At 41.2% G+C, this 16,414-nt stretch overlaps 2 long non-coding RNA genes across 3 annotated transcripts; both read left to right on the forward strand.

Moving 5' to 3' along the window:
* The first annotated feature begins 3,656 nt into the window (after nucleotides 1-3,656).
* LOC133561952 (uncharacterized) lies at nucleotides 3,657-4,364 on the forward strand. The gene is made up of 2 exons (XR_009808805.1): nucleotides 3,657-4,123; nucleotides 4,211-4,364. It is a non-coding gene; the product is annotated as an uncharacterized LOC133561952 (long non-coding RNA).
* Nucleotides 4,365-5,384: 1,020 nt separating this feature from the next.
* On the forward strand, nucleotides 5,385-15,684 carry LOC133561951 (uncharacterized). Of its 2 annotated transcripts, none has more exons than XR_009808803.1 (3): nucleotides 5,385-5,645; nucleotides 8,250-8,340; nucleotides 15,082-15,684. It is a non-coding gene; the product is annotated as an uncharacterized LOC133561951 (long non-coding RNA). The 2 variants fall into 2 exon arrangements; XR_009808804.1 differs by having other exon boundaries at nucleotides 5,385-5,628.
* Nucleotides 15,685-16,414: the final 730 nt, after the last annotated feature.

Genomic DNA, 16,414 nt, shown 5'->3' on the forward strand with positions numbered 1-16,414 from the left:
CACGAAAAAGGTGTACAAAACCAAGGCTCAAAGTCTATTCGTTCCATTTTTTCCATTCTCTCTCTAATACCCAAAAGGTTAGCCGTCGGGAAACAGACGTCTTTTGTCATACACTACTCTAAAGTTTATTCCGAATGATGAGTTTTTTAAAGGAAAGCCCCTTTTATCACAAACAATTTTTTTGATGAAGTGTGTATATCTCACCCGTTTTCTCTCCCTGTAGATATCCATCCACCAAATTTTTAATGCTGTCAAAGTTGACCCTCACACAGCACTCCCGGGTTTGAGTTATTCCCTTGGCACGCAGCACAGTTTTTTTAACCTGACAGGTTTGGAAGGCGTAACTCTTTGGACTGAAGGAGGCCAATTCATGAATGCTGTCTCCCTCCAACTCATCTGTCAACTCGTCTAGGTAGGACCCCGTCTCCAGAGGAGCTTCTCCCTCGTTCACCGTGTACATTAAACTATTGGTATCTGTGTAAAGAACCCTCTCTTGCAGCCTCTCTAGGTAGCCGTACATTTTCAAGCGTGCGTAAGCGGTGGTAAAAGCGGCGATAAATACATTATTTGTGCTACCGGGAAGCACCACGCTGTTTTTACAGTATCTCCACGGTACCATAGCAAATTGCTCGCTGAGAAAGGAAAAATATTCAACCTGATATTTTCCTGAAAATACAAAGTCAAAAAGTTATTCACTTTTTCTCACCAAGGTGGTCTGAGTTCGATTGTGCTTCTCTACAAACTTTCCCCAAAGGCTGTTTAAGCAGAGTCTTTACATTTGTCTCTTGGCAGGGTTGACCTAGATTTTTGAAGCATCCAGCTGTAGTCCCTGATTTTCACGATATTCACGAATGTACTTTCCCCTGCTTTCTGCATCAACGGCTTCTTTAGGATAACCTAAAGCTTCTTGCTTCCCCTTTAGAAAAGTTGGAATGTAACCGTTAAAGATGGTGCCGCTCTGCTTTTCAAAGTGCTACACCTCCGTAATCTTATCGACTCCGTACCCCAGCTGCAGAGCTTTGTTGAATTCGACCGTGACCCAGACTCCCTTCAGTGCCCTACCTTCCTCATCATGCTCGCAAGGTCCCTGCTGGTTATTGTTTTCGGCACATGTGCGGCAAAGTGTAAACACTAGTTTGCCCTTGGCCGTTCTGTAGGGTAGTGTGGGGAAATGGAGACCTCGAGGAGAGTGAACGACGGCCCGGACCAGACCGAAATAGTTTTGAACATCGTCAAAATCCGTGTGGATGATGACGGGATGACCCAGCGGGTAAGGAAATGCGCTGTTGACGTACGGGTAGAGAGACGTGACATCCTCATACAATACGCGCTGCTTGTCACCCGTCGTGTGCCTCCAGCTGAAGGCACTCGTCCAACCCCCAATAAGAGCGTGTCGTGGGATAAGAGGTTCGGGGAAATTGCAAGTTTTGAGAAAGTCTATAACCCCCGGTTGCTATTTTTTCATCTCATTCCACTCTCATTCCACTCGTGCTCTCTGATGACGAGTGTGTTGACCTTGTGGTCGCACTTTAACGCCTCAATTTTTTCTTCGGTAGCCCTGTGCAACTCCTCGTAAGGAGTGTTTGTCAAAGGACACGTGGCGCTGGGTTCAAAACATGTTGGGCATCCGTGATAAAAACACCCCTGAAATTCCCAGACGAACGGTTTGTCGCCAATTACAGCAAATCCGTCTACAAAGTATGACCCCATTTTGGTAAATGGGTTGTACTTGTATAGCACTTTTCTACCCCTTTTTTTAAAGGAGCCCAAAGCGCTTTGACAATATTTCCACATTCGCCCATTCACACACACATTCACACACTGATGGCGGGAGCTGCCATGCAAGGCGCTTACCAGGACCCATCAGGAGCAAAGGTGAAGTGTCTTGCCCAAGGACACAACGGACGTGAATAGGATGGTAGAAGGTGTGGATTGAACCAGCAACCCTCAGATTGCTGGCACAGCCACTCTACCAACTTCGCCACGCCGTCTCCTTTGTTTAAAGCGTACTGAATGAAAATTCTGCGACGACGCGACTCCCATTCTAACCATTGGATGCTGGCGTGGGAGTAATTTTTACACAAAATTTTTACTAAATTTGTGAGGAAAATACCCCTTGCACCAGCAATCGTTGAGTCCCAGCGCTGAGCGGCATGGTAAGGAAGGAAAGCGAGTCAATGTATTTTAGCCTAAAATCAAGGTCTTCAAAACAGACTGTTTTACTCCCCTGCATGATGATAGAGGGTGCTATGCCCAACTGTACCATACCTCTCAGAATCAAGTAACCGTAAAATCCTCTCGAATGGTGGGCGATAAATGTAGATTGACGATAACAAAGTTTCCTGAAATGTGTGAGGTAAACTGTAACGCAGTCCGACCAAAAGCACACCACTCTTCTCCTTGCATCGTCTTTGTACAGACTAGAAAGGGAATGTGAGTGTTTTTGTCATCGACAACGTCTCAAAATCATAGAATATGATTTTATCATTGTGCTCTACATCGCGTGCTAGGGGTTGTATATAGCAAAGATGTCCTGTGCCGGTTGCCTCAGTGTTGCTGCAGGGTAACGCCTCTCTACATATTTTACATTTTAACGTAGGGCACTTGTGTTTAGCGATACCTAAAGCCACTGGTATATCATAAAATAGGTTGCATTTGAGGCATTTTTCCGTCGATCGCAAATGCTGTCGAGTTTACCCATTTTTAATTGTTTTTCCCTATGTCTGAGGAGACATGTAGGAGAGCGACACCACATGTTGCAATCCTGGCAAAAGACTGTTTCCTTAGTTATTTTTACACAGTCAGGATTTGTACAGACCAAGCAATGCCCAGCGCAACTGTGTCTGTTGGGTTTGTTGTACCCTCTGTAGCAGTAGTGGCAAACGTACATAAATAGACAGATACAACGGATAATCGGATTTGGGGGAATCTGTCTCGAACCGTGAGGAGGGGCGTTAATCCTCTTCTCTGTACAGTATGACAATTTTACATCGCACAACTTTTTCAAATTCAGGAATATGACTGCAAGTGACAGAGGACTGATCGTTTAAGCCCGCTTTTTTCTGTTTTTTCAGCCTCCAGCACAGCTTGGCTATCTGTAAATTCAGGATGGATCAGGCTAGGCTGATGGCAAAACACAGTTGATTATTGGAGTTGTTTGGTTTATACAGAGAGCGACCATGCTAACTGTAGAGTTCATGTTCCAAAAAGGTTTCCGCTTTTCTTCTAACACCGCCTCTAGGGTTATGTACCACTTGAACCACTATCTGTATTTCATCACAGTCCATAATTGCCGCGTTTGATTGTACTTGTGTGATGGGACACAAATAGGGGATTTTATTTTTTGTTGTTGTTTCATTGCCATGCAAGTTTTATTATAGTGTTTTATTGCTGTGGATTTTAAATTGCATGTTTTTATATTTTAGGATTTGATTATAGTTTTATTTGCATGTTTTTATATTTTAGAATTTGATTGTATTTTGAATTGCACGTTTTTACATTTTAAAATTTGATTGTCTTTTTTTAATTGCATGTTTTTACTCCTTGTGGACTTTGCTGGTATTTTAAGACATTGCCCCTTTTAGCTGGTTGCCCCGAACAACCAAAGTGTCCAATCAAACGGCACGGGAAATTGGACACACCTGTGGAGCATTAGGACTGCACATTTAAAAGAAGCAACAAGAGGAGGAAGAAGGAGTGAGACAGGAAGGGGAAGAAAGAGGTTGGAGCAGGGTCGACAGAGGAAAGACTGCATACTTTGCCAGGATGAGAGGGGATGGCAGGGTTCGGCAGGTTCTGGCCAGAACGGGGAAGAATCTGCGGCTTGGTCGAGAGCGACCGGGTAGACGCACGCAGGCTGGGAAGGAACCCCCGGACCACGCAGTAGACCCCGCAGGCTACCGGAACAAAACCCAAGACGTCCACAACAGGCAGGGGCAGAGGAAACTCTGCCGCCCAAGAGGGCGATTTGGACCCAGAGACCTGCGGCGACCCCCAGAAGCGACCAGGAGGCGGAGCGGGACGGGTACAGCCACGTGGGTCCCGCGAGTGACCGGAAACTGGCAAGGAGAGTGGGCGTACCCAAGACGTTGACGCGGAACTACAGCAAAGGCCTGCCTTGCGTGTAAGTGTGACGTCAGCCCAGATAGAACCTCCGTGGTTTTAGTTGATTTTATCCCCGTGGCCTGCCTCCCTTTTATTTTGCTTGCAGGAGGACGCTGTGGAAGTGGGCGGAGCCGGTATATATAACCAAACGCCTGTTGTGACTGTAACCTCGCCCATTACATTATTCATATTTGGTATTTTAGTGTCAACAACGTGACTGGTGTTTTTAATTGTATTTTAATAAATTGTGAACCAGTTAATCATCTTTCCTTATTTTGGACACCTGCTCTCACTACATTGGGTTCTTAATATTTATATTGACAGCTTTTATTGGTTTTAAGCAACAACTTTATTAGATTTTAATATTTTTACTACTCGGGACCATTACACTAGCAGGTCTAGCACGTCTTGAAAGTGTGTTGTTGCGCACTGTCACCAATTAACCTAATTGAACGATATCGTTGGGTCTAGCCTCCGCAGTTACCCTTTCCGGCAGGTTTTCAAGGTTCCCAATGACTCGCCGGTAAAATGTGGCGTAATCTGTTACACCGTTATTTTGAGGAAGAGTTAAAAGACTCAACTCTAAATTGTTAAATGCCTCGCACTTCAATACATTTGAGCCTTCACCTCTCTGTGTCTGTTGTGTGTTTGACCGGGTCTCATTAGAATTTGAATGGTCAAGAGTCGGCCGCTGCTGCTGTGCCCCCTGCAACGCCCCCTGCCCGTCCCTGTGTGTGTGTTTTGGGTCTCATTTTAATTTAAAACATTAAGAGCATCTTGCAAAGATTGGTCATAGTCTGATTCACAATTTGTCTGGTTAGTTGATTCTAAATGATCAAGCGCAATTTGTAAAGGGTGGAAAAAGTCTAATTCAGAATCTGCCTGGTTATTTGATTTAAATGACGATTAGAAACGTTTTTATTTTCTATTTCTCCGACAAACCTCCTCTAATTCGGGCGGAACTGCGACCCTTTCCTCTACCTTTCTATCCAATTCTCTAACAGCCTCTTCTAATTCCCCTTTCACATTTCGATATCAAACAATGTCTGCCATCATCTCGAAAGTCTGAGCCTGTATCCGGCAGTGTGGTTTAATCCACTCCCTCCTCCGCTCTTGACTTCTCCGCTCTCGACTCCTCCTCCTCCTCTCACGTCTATTGTCTGTGGGTAGAAAAATATGAACCACTTTAACCGCATATGGCGCTGTCATCTTGACTCACACTCGAAAACAACCCCCACCTCCGGAATCAGCCCCCGCCTACTTCCCTGAGCGCTAAATTCATTTGAGCGCAAGGCGGACGAGAGTGAGGATCTCCTTAAAGCTCCAGAGAATCTTAAAAAGCATACAGAAAACAAAAACTTACAGCGGGTGCATGTAGGACATTCTGATTCTGTGTCGTTGTGGTTCCGGAGCAAGGATTCAGGTGGGAGGAAAGCTTCGTCCTCGGGATTGAATGTCTGGGTGAAGACTCTCTGTCGGCTGTTGAAGACGACCGCTCCGTTAAGGGAATTCAGCGGGCCGGAGGTGTGAAGGGAATATCTGTAAGTGTGTGTATATATATATATATATATATATATATATATATATATATATATATATATATATATACACGCACACACAGGACTGTCTCGGAAAATTTGAATATTGAGATAAAGTCCTATTTTTCTGTAATGAAACTAAAAACATGGAAATGTCATGCATTCCGGATGCACTACACATCAACTGAAATATTGCAAGCCTTTTATTATTTTAATATTGCTGATATGGCATACAGCTTAAGAAAACTCAAAAATCCTATCTCAAAAAATTTCAATATTTCCTCAGACCAAGTTAAAAAAAAAAGTTTTATAACAGAAAAACAAAATCAAACATTTGAAAATGTCAATTAATGCACTAAATACTTGGTTAGGAATCCTTTCGCGTGGATTACTGCATCAACGCAGCGTGGCAAGTAGGCAATCGGCCTGTGGCATTGCTGGGTTGTTATGGATGCCCAAGATGCTTCACTAGCGGCCTTTAGTTCATTTGCATTATTGGGTCTGGTGTCTTTCAGCTTCTTCTTCACAATAACCCACAAATTCTCTATAGGGTTCAGGTCAGGGGAGTTGGCTGGCCAATCGCGGACAGTAATGCCATGGTCAATACACCAGTTACTGGTGGTTTTGGCACATTGGGCAGGTGCCAGATCATGCTGGAAAATGAAATAATCATCTCCATAAAGCTTTACAACAGATGGGAGCATGGAGTGCTCTTGGTACACAGCTGCATTGACTCTGGACTTGATGAAACACAGTGGACCAAAACCAGCAGCTGACATGGCTCCCCAAACCATTGCTGACTGTGGGAACACACTGGATTTCAATCAACTTGGATTTTGCTCCTCTCCAGCCTTCCTCCAGACTATAACGCCTTGACTTCCAAATGAAATACAAAATTTGCTTTCGTCTGAAAACAGGACTCTGGACCTCTCTGCTACTGTCCGTCAGTCAGACGCTTCTTGCGTTGTCTTGAGTTCAGGAGTTGCTTGACCATGGGAATACGGCTATTGTAGCTGTATCTGTTGAAAAGCTCTATGGAGATGATGATTTCATTTTCTAGCATGATCTGGCACCTGCCTAAAGTGCCAAAACCACCAGTAACTGGTGTATTGACCATGGCATTACTGTCCGCGATTGGCCTGCCAACTCCCCTAACCTGAACCCTATAGAGAATTTGTGGGGTATTGTGAAGAAGAAGCTGAAAGACACCAGACCCAATAATGCAAATGAGCTAAACGCCGCTAGTGAAGCATCTTTGGCATCCATAACAACCCAGCAATGCCACAGGCCGATTGCCTCCATGCTACGCTGCATTGATGCAATAATCCATGCGAAAACATTCCTAGCCAAGTACTGAGTGCATTAATTGACATTTTCAAATGTTTGATTTTGTTTTTCTGTTATAAAACTTTTTTTTTTAACTTGGTCTGAAGAAATATTGAAATTTTTTGAGATAGGATTTTTGAGTTTTCTTAAGCTGTATGCCATATCAGCAATATTAAAATAATAAAAGGCTTGCAATATTTCAGTTGATGTGTAGTGCATCCGGAATGCATGACATTTCCATGTTTTTAGTTTCATTACAGAAAATAAAGGACTTTTATCAAAATATTCAAATTTTCTGAGACAGTCCTGTGTGTGTGTGTGTGTGTATATATATATATATATATATATATATATATATATATATATATATATATAAAATGTTTTTTTTCTCTTGTAAAATGAGAATCATTTGACTCACCAAACTGCAATTGTGAAAAGGTTGTCACTTCAAGATCTTCCAACATTCCTTCTATAAAACAAAAATAATTAATACACATATCACTAATACACATATTATTAAACAATTAAATAGTTTAAACACACCCTGTGAGCTAGTAAAACAGAATTTAAGTATTAAATCAGTGTACACATGTACGAAGACTTCAACATTTAAATGCTTGAATGTTAAATGGGGAGAAGTAATCCGTAATACCAATGTCTAATAACATATACCAATAACATTGTAAATTGTAGGTAATGAAACAAAAAAAGTAAATCGGTACTTATACAAGACGGGTTGAGGATCTGGTAGATTGTTCCTCGATGGAGAGGGAATTTCGGCGCGATGTTCAACTGTTTTTTTTTTTAGAATAAATAATTATTATTTAGGGCTATATAAGTAAACATTGATTGATTGATTGATATTATTATAGAAACTCTAAAAACATATTTTAAGAGGAATGAAAAAAATAAAGATTATTACCCCTCATCCTCAGATACCTCAGAAGTTTAAAGATGTTTTCTGAATGTAAAGTTCTTTCTTTTTCATTATTGTGGGAGGACTTCAGGGGATACACGTCAAACAAAAGACGCTATTTTCCCAAGCTTTTGATGTTTAAGGATACGCTTCAATTTTTGAAGAACTTTAGGTTTCATTCAAAAGAGTGGGGTGTGTGTGTGTGTGTGTGTGTGTGTGTGTGTGTGTGTGTGTGTGTGTGTGTGTGTGTGTGTTGGGTGCCGGATCTGAAAAAACTTCAGGTTCCTGGGGGGAATGACCTTTGGTCCTTTGTCAGCAGACTCTGACTCCAAAATGAAATTTTATTGATTATGCTTCTCTTCCAGACATTCTCAGTCCATTGTGCCGGATGATTTTGCGGGAGCTTCACATTTCGGGGATGTTTCCTCGAAGGGGATTGGTCGAAACTGAAGCGGGGTATGTCCTTTCATCGTGTGTGTGTGTGTGTGTGTGTGTGTGTGTGTGTGTGTGTGTGTGTGTGTGTGTGTGTGTGTGTGTGTGTGTGTGTGATGGAAGACATGGAAAAATACATTTGGAAAAATAAGTGAAGCGACTTTTTTTAAAAGTCTGTGGAGAGACGAAGCCGACGAGCCGACAGCAGGGTAGGACAAACGGCGGTCCTACTCAAGATGGCGGCAAGGGGGGCGGAGTGTGCGGCGGAGCGGAGAGGAGGGGCGCTGAGGTAGGTCCTGCGGCCGTCTTCGGGGTTGCCTCCCGCTGCACCGCCAGGTGTTCCTCCGCCAATTTCACTGCCGCTTTAACGTCCATGGGACTGTGGTACCTCACCCAGGCTGAGGTTTTGGTCGGGATGGCGTCCAGGAATTGTTCCACAATGATGTCCTCCAGCATCTTCGGGTCCTGGCCGTTGGGCTGGAGCCAACGGGTCGCTGCGTTCCTCAGCCGGTAGGCGAACAGGAATGGCCGGTCGTCTGGCTCCAGCCTCATCGCCCTGAATTTTCTGCAACGGTCTTCGGGGCTGCTGCCGACTCAGTCCAAGATGGCATGCCGGAGGTTGATATATTGTAGACGGGCGGCTGCCGGGAGGCTCAACCCTGCCCGCTGTGCCTCCCCCACCAGGAGCAGCAGCAGCTTTGCTCCCCATTCCTCTTCCGGCCACCTGTTTGCCACTGCTGTCACCTCAAAGACATCCATGAAAGTTTGTGGATCCTCACCTTCCACCATGCGCTTCATGGTCGCTCCCCCTCTGGTTGTCTCTGTTCTTTCCATAAGGGTTTTGAGCACCTGTGTTTGTTGCTGGCTCGCTGCTGCCACCTGGGCCAGCACCTGCCCAATCGCCTCGAGGGGAGTTGGTGCTGACATCTTTTTCCGGGTTCTTCTGTGTTGGGCGCCACTATGAACGGCTTCCTGCCGTCATCGTGTGGGTTGCAGGGATCATTGAGGACGGATATCGCTGAGCAGGTTTGACTCTTGTTTTATTTTTCAATAAAGCTTCCGTCTTTTGCTCGGATCGCTTTTCAGCGCCTCCGATCCTGCTCGCTCCTCTCTCGCCTTCAGTCGGCCGCGTCTTCGTCGCTCTCGGTCGTTCTCGGTCTTCAGGTTCTGTTGCTGGTTCTTCTACTGTTTCCGCCTTGATCGCTCCTCCTTCTCCTGCTACAGGAGAAGATGCAGGGATTGAGAGCAGGTGTGTGATGTACGCACCTGACATGGATTGCCGCAGCGTCGCTTCAAGCGCGCCCTGCCTCTCCGCTCCGCCGCACACTCCGCCCCCTGGCCGCCATCTTGAGTAGGACCGCCGTTTTTCCTACCCTGCTGTCGGCTCGTCGGCTCCGTCTCTCCACAAAGTCCTTCCTCAAGTTTTGTTGGATGTTTCTTGGAAGAACAATTTTCCTTGTGGATCAATAAAGTGTGTCTACGTCTGAGCTTTGTGTGCATGTGGGGGATAGAATAGAGCACTTTTAAAGACGAGGGTGTTTCTAAAAGTGTTTCCTGGTAAGTCTGCTGGTTTTATATTTTGCTTATAAAAGAATGCACGGGCAGTTTGGTAGTGTTCAACACAATTCTCTACAACATACTTTTTTAAAGCATGGAGTCAGGTATATCTGCTCTTTTGATGTCTTTGTTGTGCCTTCGTTTGTAAAAAGATTTTATCGCAGCTGTCTACTGGTGTTTTTTGTTTTAACTTTGAGTTAGGAGGGCTATTTCCTGGTCAGTTACTTTTTAAAATTTTTTTTTTATTAAAGAGTAGTATCTATAACCTCCTACCATTTTTTTTTTTTTTTAAATGAAATAAGTTTATTTCGGTCATATAATCAACCATCAATCATCAACCATTTTGTGTGACCAGTTTAACAGTACAGATTATACATATATAACAATCATACACATTTACACACATTTCCAATAATTCTTTTTTGAAGTTTAATTATTGGGTCATTATTTGTTTTATAAACATTTCCCCAAACTTCAACACGATATGTTAAATGTGGGAAAATAAAAGAATAATATAACATATCTTATTCAGCATGTGTTTTACTTTATAAAGAATCGCAATGGATTTGGATATGTTTCCCTTCATGTATTCAATATGCGGTTCCCAACATAATGTATGATCAATTATTATTCCCAAGAATTTAGTTTCATGTACTCTATCGATTTCCACCATGTTTAATTTTAATTCTGCTTCACAATTTGTCTTTGCACCACTAAACACCATAAATTTAGTTTCATCATTAAATGATAACTTATTAATAACAAACCATTTTTTTTAGCTGAATTAACTCAACCATTATTATCCTCTACAATTCCTTCAAGTCTTCTCCTGAACAATATACATCTGTATCATCTGCAAACATAATACATTTCAATTTATTAAATACTGAACAAATATCATTTAAATAGAATATAAATAACTCACTTAATACCAAGCCTTGTGGAACCCCACAAGTTACTCTTCTTGGCTGTGATTTAGTCTTATTAATTTCAACATATTGAGATCTATTACTTAAATAACTACTTAACCACTGTTGTGAAACACCTCTTATGCCACAGTTTTCCAGATTTGCAGAAGTAAGGAATGATCGATTGTGTCAAAAGCTTTACATAAGTCAATAAATACTCAACGGTGTGCTACTTTTTTTTCTATTGCTGTAGCTATGTTTTCTACAAAGTCCATCACTGGTAGGGATGTAGATTGATTACTCCTGAAGCCATACTGATGATCATTCAGTAGTTCATGTTTGTCAAGGAACTTATCAAGTCTATTTACAAATAATTTCTCAGGAATTTTTTGCAAATTGAGGTAGTAGAGACACAGGTCTATAATTTGAGACCATATGTTTATCCCCATTCTTATAAATCGGAATAACTTAAAGGCCAACTAAAATCTAATTTTCTTACTCAAACGGGAATAGCAGGTCCATTCTATGTGTCATACTTGATCATTTCGCGATATCGCCATATTTTTGCTGAAAGAATTTAGTAGAGAAAATCGACGATAAAGTTCGCAACTTTTGGTCGCTAATAAAAAAGCCTTGCCAGTACCGGAAGAAGCAGACGATGTGCTCGTGACGTCACGGGTTGTGGAGCTCCTTACATCCTCACATTGTTTACAATCGTAGCCACAAGCAGCGAGAGCTATTCAGACCATGAACGCGACGATTTCCCCATTAATTTGAGCGAGGATGAAAGATTCGTGGATGAGGATAGTGAGAGTGAAGGACTACAGAAAAAAAAAAAAGACAGGGAAGTGGGAGTGATTCAGATGTTATTAGACACATTTACTAGGATAATTCTGGAAAATCCCTTATCTGCTTCTTGTGTTACTAGTGTTTTAGTGAGATTATATAGTCGTACCTGAAATTCAAAGGGGTGTGGCCACGGGTGTGGTGACCGCCAGTGTCTCCGAGGGAAGTCACGTTTCTCGACGAGGCGAAGCTTTTTTTCCCCCTCCTCCACACTGGAAGCATCCCAGGTTCGGGAGCGGCCGGTCAGAGAAAGCAAGACAGTCCTTAGCTGCCTCTTTGACAGGTGCACGAGGAATGGCGCAAGCTCCGCTCATGTCTACGGTAAAAGCTGACTTATCACCACAATTTTCTCACCGAAACCTGCCGGTTGACATGTGGTAGAGAACCATTTTCGCTTGACCGCTCTGTTCCATAGTGAAGCTTCACCTTCGGGAATGTAAACAAGGAAACACCGGCTGTGTTTGTGTTGCTAAAGGCAGCCACAATTCACCGCTGCCCACCTACATCTTTCTTCTTTGAAGTCTCCATTATTAATTGAACAAATTGAAAAAGATTCAGCAACACAGATGTCCAGAATACTGTGTAATTATGCGATTAAAGCAGACGACTTATAGCTGTGATTGGTGCTGGAAGAAAATGTCCGCTACAATCCGTGACGTCACGCGCACGCGTCATCATTCCGCAACGTTTTCAACAGGATACTTCGCGGGAAATTTAAAATTGCAATTTAGTAAACTAAACCAGCCGTATTGGCATGTGTTGCAATGTTAAGATTTCATCATTGCTATATAATCTATCAGGCTGCGTGGTCGGTAGTAGTGGGTTTCAGTAGGCTCTTAAGCAATTTTCATTTTGTCAGGAAAAGTTTCAATTGATAACGATGTATTACATATATAAGTAAATGGCTTTAGGACACAATCCATCACTTCTTTAACAAGTGACATATCCACGTTGTTACCATCGACAGATGTTTTGTTTTTAAAAACTTTCTGACCACTTCTAACACATCACTTTCACAAACTCCGCCAAGAAACATTGAATCTTTAATGTCAGATACACGCTTTAAATTTTTCTCATCATTCATATTAAAATGTATATTTTTTGCCAAATTTGGGCCAACATTCACAAAAAACTTATTGAATTCCTCAGCTATTTCTTCTATATTTTCAATGATTGAGTTGTCATCTTTTACCAGCTGTAAAATCCTTTTTGCTAGATTTTTTTTAACTCAGTATTAAGCACATTCCAGGTTTCAATGATATGTTATGTTTATGCAGCTATTGTTCATAATAGTTTTTTGTTGCAGCCTTATGATACATGTCAATCTGTTTTTATATTTTTTATATTTGTCCTCATTTTTCTTTGTTCGATTTTTAATAAATTCCTTGTAAAGCCTTTTTTTTTTTTTTTTTACAGGCTTTTACTAAACCCCTTGTTATTCATGGTTTCTCCCTCTTTTTAGTATTTTGCTTATCTTCTCTCAATGGACAATGACGGTCATAAAGTGTCAAAAATATATCCAGGAATGTATGGTATGTTTCATTAGCATCCTCAACAAAAACATTTTGCCAATCTTGATTTAAAAGATCAGCCTTGAATGCCTTAACTGCTTCTGGTGATTTTATTCTAACAAAGTTATTTATTTGTAAGTTTTGCTCGTTGTTCATTTGGATCACTATAAAAACAGGCAGGTGATCACTTACATCAGTCACTAAGAGTCCACTTTTTCTCTTCCCATTCATAAAAATATTGTCAATCAGTGTTAAGCTGTCCTTTGTTAATCTGCTAGGTTTTACAATTAGTGGAAAGAAACTCAAGATAAACATAAGATTAACAAAATCAGTGGTTTTCATGTGATCATTAAATGTCATCAAATCAATGTTGAAGTCACCACAAATCAAGATCACCTTATCATTACGTCGTTCATATAACTAAAAAAAATATATTATTAAGTTGATCAATGCATGTTCCTGGAGTTCTATGAATAAAACTAATTTATATGTTTTTGGATCTTTCAACACTGATTTCAATAGTTACACATGCCATCAGATTGTCAATGGCAGTTGTCATGTCAGCAATCAGCCTACATTTGAGAGAGGACATCACAAACAACACAACACCTCCTCCCCTTTTGTTCATCCTGTTTTGCCAAAACATTTCATATCCCTCTAATCCAGTGGTTCTCAACTTTTTTTCAGTGATGTACCCCCTGTGAACATTTTTTTTAATTCAAGTACCCCCTAATCAGAGCAAAGCATTTTTAGTTGGAAAAAAGAGATAAAGAAGTAAAATACAGCACTATGTCATCAGTTTCTGATTTATTAAATTGTATAACATTGCAAAATGTTGCTAATTTATAGTGGTCTGTCTTGAGCTATTTGGAAAAAAAGATATAAAAATAACTAAAAACTTGTTGGAAAAATAAACAAGTGATTCAATTATAAATAAAGATTTCTACACATAGAAGTGATCATCAACTTAAAGTGCCCTCTTTGGGGATTGTAATAGAGATCCGTCTGGATTCATGAACTTAATTCTAAACATTTCTTCACAAAAAAAGAAATATTTAACATCTATATTTATGGAACATGTCCACAAAAAATCTAGCTCTCAACACTGAATGTTGCATTATTGCATTTCATTTCACAGTTTATGAACGGAAAATCATATTTTGTTGAAGTACTATTCAATAAATATATTTATAAAGGATTTTTGCATTGTGGCTATTTTAGAATATTTAAAAAAAATCTCACGTACCCTTTGGCATACATTCAAGTACCCCCAGGGGTAAGCGTACCCCAATTTGAGAACCACTGCTCTAATCCATCCAGTAATTCCTTACTATCGTTCAACCAAGTCACTGACATTGCTATTATGGTAAACCCTTGCTGTATTTAAGATACTCTTTAATTTTGGAAATGTTACAAAGACTCCTACTGTTTAAATGAATCACTGAAAAGCCTTCCATTCAAACATTTGAATTAAACTGTTCTTCAGTATAATACTCACATCCCACAGAGTCCTGATAGAAGTGAATATTTGGGTCAATGTTATTTTCTAACTCTTAGTATTTATGATCATGAAAGTCAAAAGACTTGAATTTTGTGCAGCTCATTTGTTCTTCTATCATGTTGGTTGTCCACACTATTTATCTGCACACAGTACATAGTCAACAAGGAACATTTCCCCACTATTCCACTTCCTTATTATGATCATCTTTTTCATTTATATTGTTCAAGTTTCTGACCACTAATACTCTTGCTTGTTCTGGTGGACCATTCAATCTGATCATTACTTTACAGCTTCTTGTCCATGTGTCCTGGATTCGCTAATCCCTTTTTCAAGATCCTGGCTTGTTTTGCAATTTCTGCGTTTCTCCAGCTTAAGCATTTCAATTGTATGTTTTCTACTCACAAAATGGATGATGATGTTGGATCTGTTGTTTTTTTTTCAGTGGAATGGTGTGGCAAGCAGCTACACTTGAACTGCATACAGGAATTCCTTTGTTATTGAAGAAGTTGATGACTTGCGGCTCAAGCGTGTGCAGCTCACCTCTTGTGCATCTTCTCCTTCCTTGTCACCTGCTGTGATCCATGCATAGGAGCAGTGGCTTGTCTCAAGCCCAGAAATCACCTGGTAATCCATCCTGGAGTACTGCTCTTGGTCGTCCACTCTTTTTTCAAGTTCTTCAATCTTCTTGTCTTTGTCTTTTGATTATTGCCTTCAGCTCCTTAATTTCATCAATTAAGTCCAGAAGGCCCATTTGCTGTTTTGCTACTTTGCACAGTTCCTCTGACATGAAATTCAGAGACTTTTTAACCGCTTGCATTTCTTTTGCTAACTTCTTAGTCACCATTCTTTAGTGGGGAAACGTACTTTTAGAATTCAGTTGATCTTTCAGAATACTTTCTGATTACAGGCAATCCAGTATTGATGGCATGTCAGTGCATTAAAACACATATGTCATCAAAAAGTCTCCAACAAGTCCAAAATCACAAAAATGATCTGGCAGTCTGATGTTTATCTTCCTAATAAACATGAAGATGTTGCTCTGCTGGATGGATGTCAACTTATTTTCAAGCTTTTTCATGGATTGTTGGAGCTGTGTGACCCAGTGCATCTAGCCGGCAGCTATCTTGTTTAATTTTCAACATTTTCAAATTTTCTACCGCTTGTCCCTTTCAGGGGTGGCGGGGGGTGTTGGAGCCTAGCTCAGCTGCATAAGGGCGGAAGGCGGGGTACATCCTGGACAAGTCACCACCTTATCACAGGGCCAACACAGATAGACAGACAACATTCACACTCACATTCACACACTTGGGCCAATTTAGTGCTGCCAATCAACCTATCCCAAGGTGCATGTCTTTTTTTTAATTTGAGTAAAAATATTGTAAATCACCTCCAAATTGCTGCAGTAGTTTGTCTTCCCGTCCAGCGAGTGGCGCAACAGTACCCAGAAAATCCGTCCTCCATCGATTTTCTACCGCTTATTCCCTTCGGGGTCGCTGGAGCCTATCTCAGCTACAATCGGGCGGAAGGCGGCGTACACCCTGGACAAGTCGCCACCTCATCACAGGGCCAACACAGATAGACAACAATTACACTCACTTTCACACACTAGCGCCAATTTAGTGTTGCCAATCAACCTATCCCCAGGTGCATGTATTTTCTTTTTTTAATTTTTGGTTAAAAAAATTGTAATTTACCTCCAAATTGCTGCAGTAGTTTGTCTTCCCGTCCAGCGAGTGGCGCTACAGTTCCCAGATAATGTGTTATGCAATTTCTTG

The sequence above is a fragment of the Nerophis ophidion genome, linkage group LG11, assembly GCF_033978795.1.
Source record: "Nerophis ophidion isolate RoL-2023_Sa linkage group LG11, RoL_Noph_v1.0, whole genome shotgun sequence".
Classification (NCBI taxonomy): domain Eukaryota; kingdom Metazoa; phylum Chordata; class Actinopteri; order Syngnathiformes; family Syngnathidae; genus Nerophis; species Nerophis ophidion.